The sequence below is a fragment of the Solea senegalensis genome, unplaced genomic scaffold (genome assembly GCF_019176455.1).
Source record: "Solea senegalensis isolate Sse05_10M unplaced genomic scaffold, IFAPA_SoseM_1 scf7180000015077, whole genome shotgun sequence".
Taxonomy (NCBI): Eukaryota; Metazoa; Chordata; class Actinopteri; order Pleuronectiformes; family Soleidae; genus Solea; species Solea senegalensis.
Window position 1 is genome coordinate 36323 of NW_025321217.1, and position 11178 is coordinate 47500.

An 11178-nucleotide genomic window follows, 5' to 3' on the forward strand; every position below is an offset into this window, starting at 1 on the left:
GCAAATTATTAGCACACATAAATAATCAATCTTTAATAAATAATCTCCGTCAGATTTCAGATTATCCTGAGACTGAAATTTGACGAAAATGAGGGAAAAAAGAAGAAAACAAACAAGTCAAACGTTTGTGACCTTTTTAACTAATGAAGGAGTTATTTTCTATATTTACAGAAATGATATATATGTATATATTTAAAAGAATCGTTTTTTGTGGTTTGCAAATTTATAAATAATTATTAATCTAATCATAATTTGATAAAGAAAAAATGTTTTAATGTTGTAATTTAAAGTATTTTTCAAAAGTAAGATACTTAAAAACACACTGATGATTTATAAAGAACATTTCATTCATTAAGAAAAAGTAAAAATGTGAAATCAAACATGACGGAAATTCACTTCAATGCACAAATGAACAATAAACACAAAATATTTCGTTAATAAATTAAAAGTCACTTTACGAAAATGTTGAATTAATTTAATTTAAAACAAATATTCTATTTTTGTATTAAATTATTTTTTCATGATTAAAACATTTACATGAGAATATATTATTTATATATTTCGATGTCTTTGGTACAATAATAATAACAATAATAATAATAACTATGATTATTATGATATATTATACTATATTTCGTTGCGTGTGAATCAAACGTTTTGTTAATTTGTTTCTTTGCATTTTCCCTTTAAATTACTTGCGCGTGCTCACGCTCACGTTTAATTGAAAACGAAAGTTAACGAACAACAGACGCGCGTGACACAGCGCAGGCAATTACGCACAAATAAATACGCGCATTTATTTTCACGCACGTGTTTGGGAGTCCACTGATTTTAGCAAAACAGGAAACTGAAAAAGAAGAGATGCACGAGGCGTCGGAAGCGTGACGTCACGTGATTTTAGTTCAGAGTAAAAAAACTGATGTCACTGCTGCTGCTGTTAATGCTGCTGCTTTTAATGCTGCTGCTGATGTCACTGCTGCTGCTGTTAATGCTGCTGATATGCTGCTGTCACTGCTGCTGTTAATGCTGCTGCTGCTGATGTCACTGCTGCTGCTGTTAATGCTGCTGCTGATGTCACTGCTGCTTTGCTGTTGGCAATGCTGCTGCTGATGTCACTGCTGCTGCCCGCTGTTAATGCTGCTGCTGATGTCGCACTGCTGCTGCTGTTAATGCTGCTGCTGCTGTTAATCTTCGCTGATGTCACTGCTGCTGTTAATGCTGCTGCTGCTGCTGGTAATGCTGCTGATGTCACTGCTGCTGCTGATGTCACTGCTGCTGCTGTTAATGCTGCTGCTGATGTCCTGCTGCTGCTGTCACTGCTGCTGCCGGTATCACTGCTGCTGCCCCGATGGCTGCTGTTAATGCTGCTGCTGCTGTTAATGCTGCTGATGTTATTCGCACTGCTGCTGCTGTCATTTATGCTGCTGCTTTGTCACTGCTGCTGTTAATGCTGCTGTAACGGTAATGCTGCTGCTGATGTCACTGCTGCTGCTGTTAATGCTGCTGATGTCACTGCTGCTGCTGTTAATGCTGCTGCTGCTGCTGTTAATGCTGCTGCTGTTAACCTCTGAAGTAATGACTTGTTATTAAAACAAAGATCTTGTTTCCTCGCAGCATTAATTTGTCCACACTGAGGTCATGACTCAGACGGCCATTACTGCTGCTCTTACTGCTGCTTATGCTGCTGCTGCTGTTTTATACTCAAACTAAACTGCTGCCAACAAACATTTGTAAAACATATATCTAAATTATAATATTATTTAAGAAATAACAAACAGTTTTGTGTCAAAATATCTTTTATAGTTTTCTTTTAGATCAGAACTTTATAATCAGAATAAATCATTTGTATGTTATTATTATTATTATTATTATTATATATAATGAATATTTAATATTGGGTTGCCAGGTTGTGAATCAACTTTGACAAAGACAATCAAATATTGAACGTGAAATAGGAAAAGAAATGGTCACAAATTGTAAATTTAAACGTGTTTTAACATTAAAAACATGAGTGATTAGTGCATTATTTCCTATTGGTGGGTTAAAATAGCTGCAAAAGCGGATTTTTCACAACCTGGCAACCCAGTTTTACTCGTTTTTAGTGGATTTGAACTGACAGAAAGTGACATTTACACATTTGTTATTGACAAATATTGATTTTCAAAGCTGATTTGTGACATTAAAGAGCAGAAATATGAATTTAATGGACTTGGCAACGTCACATACTCCATTATTTACCCTCCCCCTCTCTCTCTCTCTCTCTCTCTTCATAAGTTCTTACCTGAAATCAAATCCGTCTGCTTTAACGAGGAGGAGGAGGAGGAGGAGGAGGAGCTGGGACCAGGCGCTCGTGAGCGTCAGCTCTCTGCACTATGTCATCGGGCGCGAGTATTTGACAGTTGGAATTATCTGTAAATACTTCATTAAAGTGTGTATGAGTTCTCCTCTTGTGCTCGCGGCCTCCAGCGCTGCTCAGATTTACAAATGAAAACGTAAACACACGCCGAGAGGAAGAGGAAAAAAAACCAGGAGGAGAAATTCAATTCTCATTTGAGAAGAATCAGAGGAGGAAAGAGGAAGGAGGTGATTGAGGAGCAACAAAACAGGCCAGGCCTGCGTGGAGTGACGTTCACACAGTGTGTGTTCAGTGTTCGAGGGGCCACAGTTTACATGACCTGCCACGCTGAGCCGAGCCGAGCCGAGCCAACGAGGCCTCGACTGCACCAACACCAGACCTGAGATCTGCTCAGGTCAGAAAACCAGTCATTTAAGCTGCTCCTCACTGTAGACAGTGGAACTCTGTCTTTCACTGAGTGTCAGAGACAAACAGCTCATCACGACATGCACTCACTGTGCATGTGTGTGTGTGAGTGTGTGTGCGTGTGTGTGTGTGCAGTGTGTGTGAGGTATTGTGTGCGTGTGTGTGCGTGTGTGTCGCGTGTGTGTGTGTGTGTGTCTGTGTGTGAGAGTGTGTGTGCATTGTGTGTTTATAGAATGGGGAATTCCTCTTTGACAGCTGCTCATTTTCCTCTTTAAAACAGCGGCGTCAGAATTAGAGTCGACTAACGGGCGGGACACACCGCGCACCTGCGCGCACACACCACGCACAAACTCCTGCGCATACACACACTCACACACACGCGCAATGCACACACTCACACACACACACACACACACTCCCACCACACACACCTGCCCTTACCTGCCTGAAACTCTGCGCACACACTCCCACACACACCTGCCTTTTTACAGCTGCACCCCACTCCACACACACACACATGCACACACTCCACACACACCGCACACATGCACGCACACACATGCACATGCACACACACACACACATGCACACATGCACACACACACACCTGCCTTACACATGCACACACACACACACACACACACACGAGGCACCTTGGCAAGTCTCTCATGTCAAACTGTCTGGACTAACCAGACTGTTGTAGGTCCGCACGTCAGAACCCAGTGATGTTTGGAGAAATGGAAACTGATACACTTTAGAGTGTGTGTGTGTGTGTGTGTGTGAGTGTGTGTGTGTGTCATGTGTGTGTCAGTGTGTGTGTGTGTGAGGAAAGTGAAGAGGGGGGTTCATATTTATGACACCAGCTCATAGTTTGCACTCATTCTCTCATAATTGAGGTATTTTATTTTATTTTCAGAAACTTTTTCTCTCTCAATCCTGGTGGTGTTATTTTTTTATTTTTTTTATCACGTAATCTCACATTTTAATGTCTGATGTTGAAGTTTTATCTGATATTTCTGACTTTTTAATCCATCAACTAACAGTTTTAGTTGATGCATTTAACACATTTAAATTTAACACAATTAAATTAACATTTAATTCTAGATTTTGACCTTTTATGTCATAGTTTGAACTTTTTAATCTCATATTACTAAAAGTAATTTACTCATAATCTAGGTTTTCTTCGTCTATTTCACTTTTTTTTCTCATCATTTCAAAATGTTTATTATAGTTTTCAATTTTTTTGACGTTTTGTGCAGTTTATCAGGTAAATTTCAACATTTCCTCTCCTAATTTTGACTTTCTAACGCGACGTTTTATCTCACAGTTCTCACAGTCTATCTCATATTTATGACATTTTATCTTGAAAACGTTGACCTTTTACCTCCTAATCTGAGTATTTATCTCTTTATTGACAGTTATTTAATCATCTTTGGCAGTTTTACAATATTATCTCATATTTGTGTCACATTTTGACACAAATCTTATTTTTAGAACATTTTATCTCATAATTATGACAATTTATCTTTGTATTTTCCATTGAATTTATAATATTGACTTTTTATCTTTATAGTTTTGGCGTTTCATATGAAAATGATGACTTTTACGTCGTATTTAAGACTTTCTGTCTCACAATTCTAACGTTTTATCTCATAAATATGAAACATGATTTTCTTTTATTTGTAAGACTTTTTATTTCAGATTTGAACGCTGATGGAAACTTAACTGATGGTGTCTGATATTCATGAGAACCAGGACCTGCCTTATGCCTTACGCCGCGCACACACACACACACACACACACTGCGCACACACACACACACACACACACACCGTGCCGTGCTGGAGCATGCTAGTCCCTCACAGTTCCTAGAGTAATGGATTCCACAGATTTTCACTCAAATGTCTGCGACTGAGACTCGAACAAACACCACGGCATTATTAGGTAAACAAGGGTGTATGTGTTTGTATTATTATTAATGCGGCTTTGAGTATCAGATGGTTTCCCTTTGCAGCCCCTCCTTCTCCCCAAAGCCACCCATCACCCTATCCCCAGGTGGGCGGGGCCTACTTGTTCAAAGCAGCTGTCAATCATTGACTGTCAGACACCAATGAGGAAGCTTTTGTCTCTGAAAGTAAATCCTGACATTCTGCTGTGTGTGTGTGTGTGTGTGTGTGTGTATGTCTTCTTCTAGCTATTATTCAATGTAATGACTGTATGTCTATCTGTGGCTGTGTGGAGGCTGTGAGGGGTCAGAGGTCACCCCTCCCTGCTGTGATCTTGTGTTTGTTATTGCTTTGCTGCTGCCCTTGGTGGGGTTAACATAGCACATCAGCTGCTTTCTCAATGCACTTCCTCTGACACTGAGTGTGTGTGTGTGTGTGTGTGTGTGTGTGTGTGTGTGTGTGTGTGTGTCGTCTGAGGGTCACTTCCACATGTGTTGATCCTTCAGACTGAACTAATCTGACCTGCAGAGAGAGAACAGAAGCCTGACTGACTCCATCACCACCAATATCATCTCCATTATCACCAATATCATCTCAGTATCGCAATATCATCCACATTATCACCAATATCATCTCCATTATCACCAATATCATCTCCATTATCGCAATATCATCTCCATTATCGTAATATCATCTCCATTATCATCAATATCATCTCCATTATCATCAATATGATCTCATTATCACTAATATCATCTCATTATCATCAGTATCATCTCCATCACCACCAATATCATCGATATCATCTCATTATCATCAATATCATCTCCATTATCATCGTATGGTTTCCATTGTCCGCCAATATCATCTCCATTATCGAGTCAATATCATCTCATTATCACCAATATCTCCGGTATCATCAATATCATCTCCATTATCATCAATATCATCTCCATTATCACCAATATCCTCATTATCATCAATATCATCTCCGTATCATCAATATCATCTCCATTATCCACCAATATCATCAATATCCTCTCCGTATCACCAATATCATCTCCGAGTATCCGCCAATATCTTCTCAATTATCACAAAATCATCTCCATTATCACCAATATCATCAATATCATCTCCATTTATTCAAACTTTAAATTTAAAATGATCATCAATATCATCTCTATTATCACCAATATCATCAATATCATCTCCATTATTACCAATATCATCAATATCATCTCATTTATTCAAACTTTAAATTTGATTTAAAATTATCATCAATACCAAATACTCTATTATCACCATTATCATCTCCATTATCATCAATATCGCCATAAGTATCATAATATCATCTCCATTATCATCAATATCATCTCCATCACCACCAATATCATCGATATCATCTCCATTATCATCAATATCATCTCCATTATCATCAATATCGTTTCCATTGTCACCAATATCATCTCCATTATCATCAATATCATCTCCATTATCACCAATATCTCCATTATCATCAATATCATCTCCATTATCACCAATATCACCAATATCATCAATAATAAATACCATTGTATCATCAATATCATCTCCATTATCACCAATATCATCTCCATTATCATCAATATCATCTCCATTATCATCAATATCATCTCCATTATCACCAATATCATCAATATCTCCTCCATCACCAATATCATCTCCATTATCGCAATATCATCTCATTATCACCAATATCATATCCATTATCACCAATATCATCTCCATTATCACCAAATCATCTCCATTATCGCCAATATCATCAATATCATCTCCATTTATTCAAACTTTAAATTTAAAATTATCATCAATATCATCTCTATTATCACCAATATCATCAATATCATCTCCATTATCACCAATATCATCAATATCATCTCCATTTATTCAAACTTTAAATTTAAATTTAAAATTATCATCAATACCATCTCTATTATCACCATTATCATCTCCATTATCATCAATATGTGTGTGTGTGTGTGTGTGTGTGATGCGTCTCAGGTAAAATACTTCAGTTACATTCAGACATAAAGTCATTTTCTCCTCAGTGTTTCAGTGACTGTCAGTCACAGATCATTAAAGATGTGATGTATGTTTTGATTGACAGGCTTCAGCCCCGCAGAGTTGTGTGTGTGTGTGTGTGTGTGTGTGTGGTCAGTCACAGGATCAGTGTGTGTGCGTCACAGGTCTGCCCACCCACCTCCACCATTTCTTCAAACACTCAAACAGAGACTCACTAACTCAGAACATGCAGGAGGAGGAGGAGGAGGGAGAGAGAAGAAGAGGAGGAGGAGGGAGAGGCAGAGAGAAGAAGAGGAGGAGGTGTCCACTTCATCAGTCATTAGCTTCAGTGCAGGGAAGTTTAAAGAGTCAGACTTTATGACAGATATCACATCTTCATCCTCCTCCTCCTCACTAATGTGTCATTCACTCATTAATCCACTGTTTTTTTTCTGTTCTGCTTCAGAAAAACTTGACCGTCTCAGGTCAAAGGTCAGTAAAAAAAAAAAAAGTTAATGTTACTCGACTTAAAGGGAAATTCCTGATTTTAAAACCATGCTGCAGTCGCTGAGGGCTTCAAACAGGTGCTTGAAGTCCTTGAAAGGTGCTTGGATTTTGGATAATGTGCTTAACAATGCTTGAAATACTCAAATGTATATCTATTAGCTTCTTCTTTGTGAGTCAGGAGTAAAATCATGTCTTTGAGTGTGTGTGTGTATCCTCATGTTAATTTACTACAGCTGTAAGGTGCTGGAAACGCTTTCAAATAATCTTAAAAGTGCTTGAGTTTGACCTTGGACACAAGGAAAAACAGGTTTTAGCCAATTAGAATAAGACTCAACAAATAAAGTATATGCTGATTTAGATCTACTGTGTCTTCACACTGTGTTTATTACTTTATCTTCACTGTGAGACACACTTTAACAACAGGAAACTGAAGTTTGTAAACCGCTCACTCTCCCACACCAAAGCCCAGAGAGAAAATCAGTGACGGAGCTGCTGGTCCTCTGCTGCCTCGTGTGGTCACTCTGTGTCACTTAACTTTATCCAAATAAAGATTTTGAAATGCCAAAGTGACAAAATCTGACATTTGAAGTTAGTGACGGAGGATCGACAGCTCCTGTGTGTGTTTTCTCTCTGGGCTTTGGTGTGTGAGAGTGAGTGAGTTTACAGACACACAAAAAGCCTTAAATAGACTCATTAATGATCTTAGATTGTTTTTAAATCACTATAATTCAATCAAAATGTATGTGTTGTGCCTCTGACAGCTTCTCAGCTACAGGAAGTGAAACTCAGTTCAAACTTTTTGGATTTTTCTCAAGAATGTTTTGCCAGAACTACACACACACACACACACACACACACACAACTACAGATACTTGGCTGTGTGTGTGTGTGTGGAATGAAAACAAATGTGAATCTGAAGTGAGGTGAACATGAGTGATGGAGCTGCTCGGAGGGAACAGAAGCGTTTGTGTTTGTGTGTATGGTGAGTGGTCTGGTTTAGCACACTGTGTGTGTGTGTGTGTGTGTGTGTGTGTGTGTGTGTCAGTGAGGGTCTGACGTTGCCAGAACCTTCCATGTGTCGTTGATTAACTGGGTAGAGTTGCAATGATTTAGTTGACAAAGCATCACATTAGTGCTGTGGATCAAGTCTGTGTGTGTGTGTGTGTGTGTGTGTGTGTGTGTGTGTGTGTGTGTATGCGTGATGCGTGATGCGTGTGTGTGTCAAAGCCAGATTCATGTCGACATGCACCGAGGTGCCAGACTGATATTGTTACATTGTTACATTTCTCACGGTGCTGTTATTTTTCTCTTTATATTACATTACATTACATTACATTACATGTCATTTAGCAGACGCTTTTATCCAAAGCGACTTACAAAAGTGCATTTAAACATTTGGGTACAAATAAGAGCTAGAAGTAAGTAAGAGCTTCAAGTAGAACAAACTATGAAGTGCTAGTCATAAGTGCAATACAATTTTTTTTTTTTTGTCGTCTTAGTCGAGGTAGAGTCGGAAGAAATGTGTTTTTAGTCAGCGTCGGAAGATGTGGAGGCTTTCAGCTGTCCGGATGTCGATGGGGAGATCGTTCCACCATTTGGGAGCGAGGACAGTGAACAGTCTCGAGTTCTGCGAGTGCCTCTGTGATCCTCTCAGTGAGGGAGCAGCAAGCCGGTTTGCCGATGCAGAGCGGAGTGGGCGGGCTGGGGTGTAGGTTTTGATCATGTCCTGGATGTAGGCTGGACCGGATCCGTTTGTAGCATGGAACGCAAGCACTAGAGTCTTGAAGCGGATGCGAGCAGCTACAGGAAGCCAGTGAAGGGAGCGGAGGAGCGGTGTAGTGTGGGAGAATTTTGGTAAGTTGAAGACCAGTCGAGCTGCTGCATTCTGGATGAGTTGCAGAGGTCGTATGCGCATGCAGGAAGACCAGCCAGGAGGGAGTGCAAGATCTAGCTGTTGCAGCAATGTTGGCAGTGAGGGAGAGATGGTCGTCAAGTGTCACACCCAGGTTCCTGTTGTGCAACATGTATCTGCAAGATCTAGCTGTTGCAGCAATGTTGGCAGTGAGGGAGAGAGGTCGTCAAGTGTCACACCCAGGTTCCTTGCGGTGTGAGAAGGAGTTACCACAGAGTTGTCGAGGGTGATGGTTAGATCTGTGGTGGGAGAGCCCTTTCCTGGGAGAAAAAGAAATTCAGTCTTGTCGAGATTGAGTTTCAGGTGATGGTCAGACATCCACTGAGAGATGTCAGTCAGACAAGCGGTGATCCGTTCTGCTACCTGTGTGTCAGAGCTGGGAAAAGAGAGAATGAGTTGGGTGTCATCGGCGTAGCTGTGATAGGAAAAACCATGAGAGCGAATAACCGAACCAAGAGAGTTGGTGTATAGAGAGAAGAGGAGAGGGCCCAAGACAGAACCCTGAGGGACCCCAGTAGCTAGAGGACAGATATTCCCCAGAGATTATTACAGATTATTACCGACATGACGTCAGGACGTTATTCTGGAATCGTGACGTGTGACTCGTGTGATTCATGGAAGAAACAGTAATTATTCAAACACAACCACGATTGTTCGCCTGATTGACGTGTTTTTCACTTGCATTTGTTTATTACTTTATTGTTATTATTATTATTATTATTATTATTATTATTATTATTATTATTATTAATACTGATGTGTGATACATGTTCTGTTGGATTTAAAATCACACGTTCATCTGTGTGATCACTAACACGCTCACAAACAAACAGAAACCAGAGAATCAGGATCAGCTGACGCTCGTGATCAATGACAATTCAGTCGAAGTGAAATACTGTAAAAAAATGATGATTTAATCATAAATTCAAACATCTGGTTGATGATTTACACACATGTTTGTGTTAATATGTTCTCATTGTTTTTTATGTTTCTTAATTATTATTTACTATTTTACACCAAACGTTTTCTTGATGATGACATTTTATTTGTTCATTTTTATATTTTATGTCATGTTGATATTTTTACTTCAAAAAACATTTTATAACTCAATAATTATGTTTTTTATGTTATATTTATAGTTATGTGTAATTTAAAAAATATATGTTTAGTAAAATATCAAACTTTTCTTATATTTCTGTGTCTTAATGGTTTAAAAACATCATCGCAGGAATTTCTAAAAAAACATTCTGTATATGAGCTGATTATTATTATTATTATTATTATTATTAATATTTATAAAGAAAAGAATGATTATAATCTTGTGTATCTGTGGTCATTTGAAATAAAAACACATTTACACAAACAAAATCAAGCTTTTCAATCTAAATATAATATAAATGTTGTAATTTACTTTACACTCCACTGCTTTTGTGTCACACGACAGTGAATCAAATCTGGAGACTAAAGACGTGAAATCAGCTTCAATCTGAGTGTGAACGAGAGAAAAGTCGTTAAAGAGCAGAGAAAACGTGGAGCTGTAACCATGGAAACCATCGCTTTGGAATTGATTTCATGGAAGTTCAGAAAGCATCGAACAGAGAGGAAAAGGTGAAAATGTGGTTTCATTTGGCAGCAGAGGAAACAGCAGCTGTCAATCAAACGCAGCTGAACGTAAACCACCACCACTTACTGTACGTCTGTGTGTGTGTCTGTGTGTGTGTGTCTGTGTGTGTGTGTGTGAGACAGGAACCCGAGCAGCCTGCGCTGTGAGCAGTGAGCGACGGGAACAGCCGACACTTTTCTCAAACCCGAGCCTGGACCTGGTTTATCTCAGAGTGAGGGAGCGAGGTCTGAACGGGGACAAGGCCAGACTCACTGAGGGAGAGTTCACCTTCTTTTTAAGTGTGTTTGTATGAGGTACTCACACACACACACACACACACGCACACACACTTTATTTCACTGTGACACTTTTCAACAGGAAACTGACGTTTGTAAATCACTCACTCTCC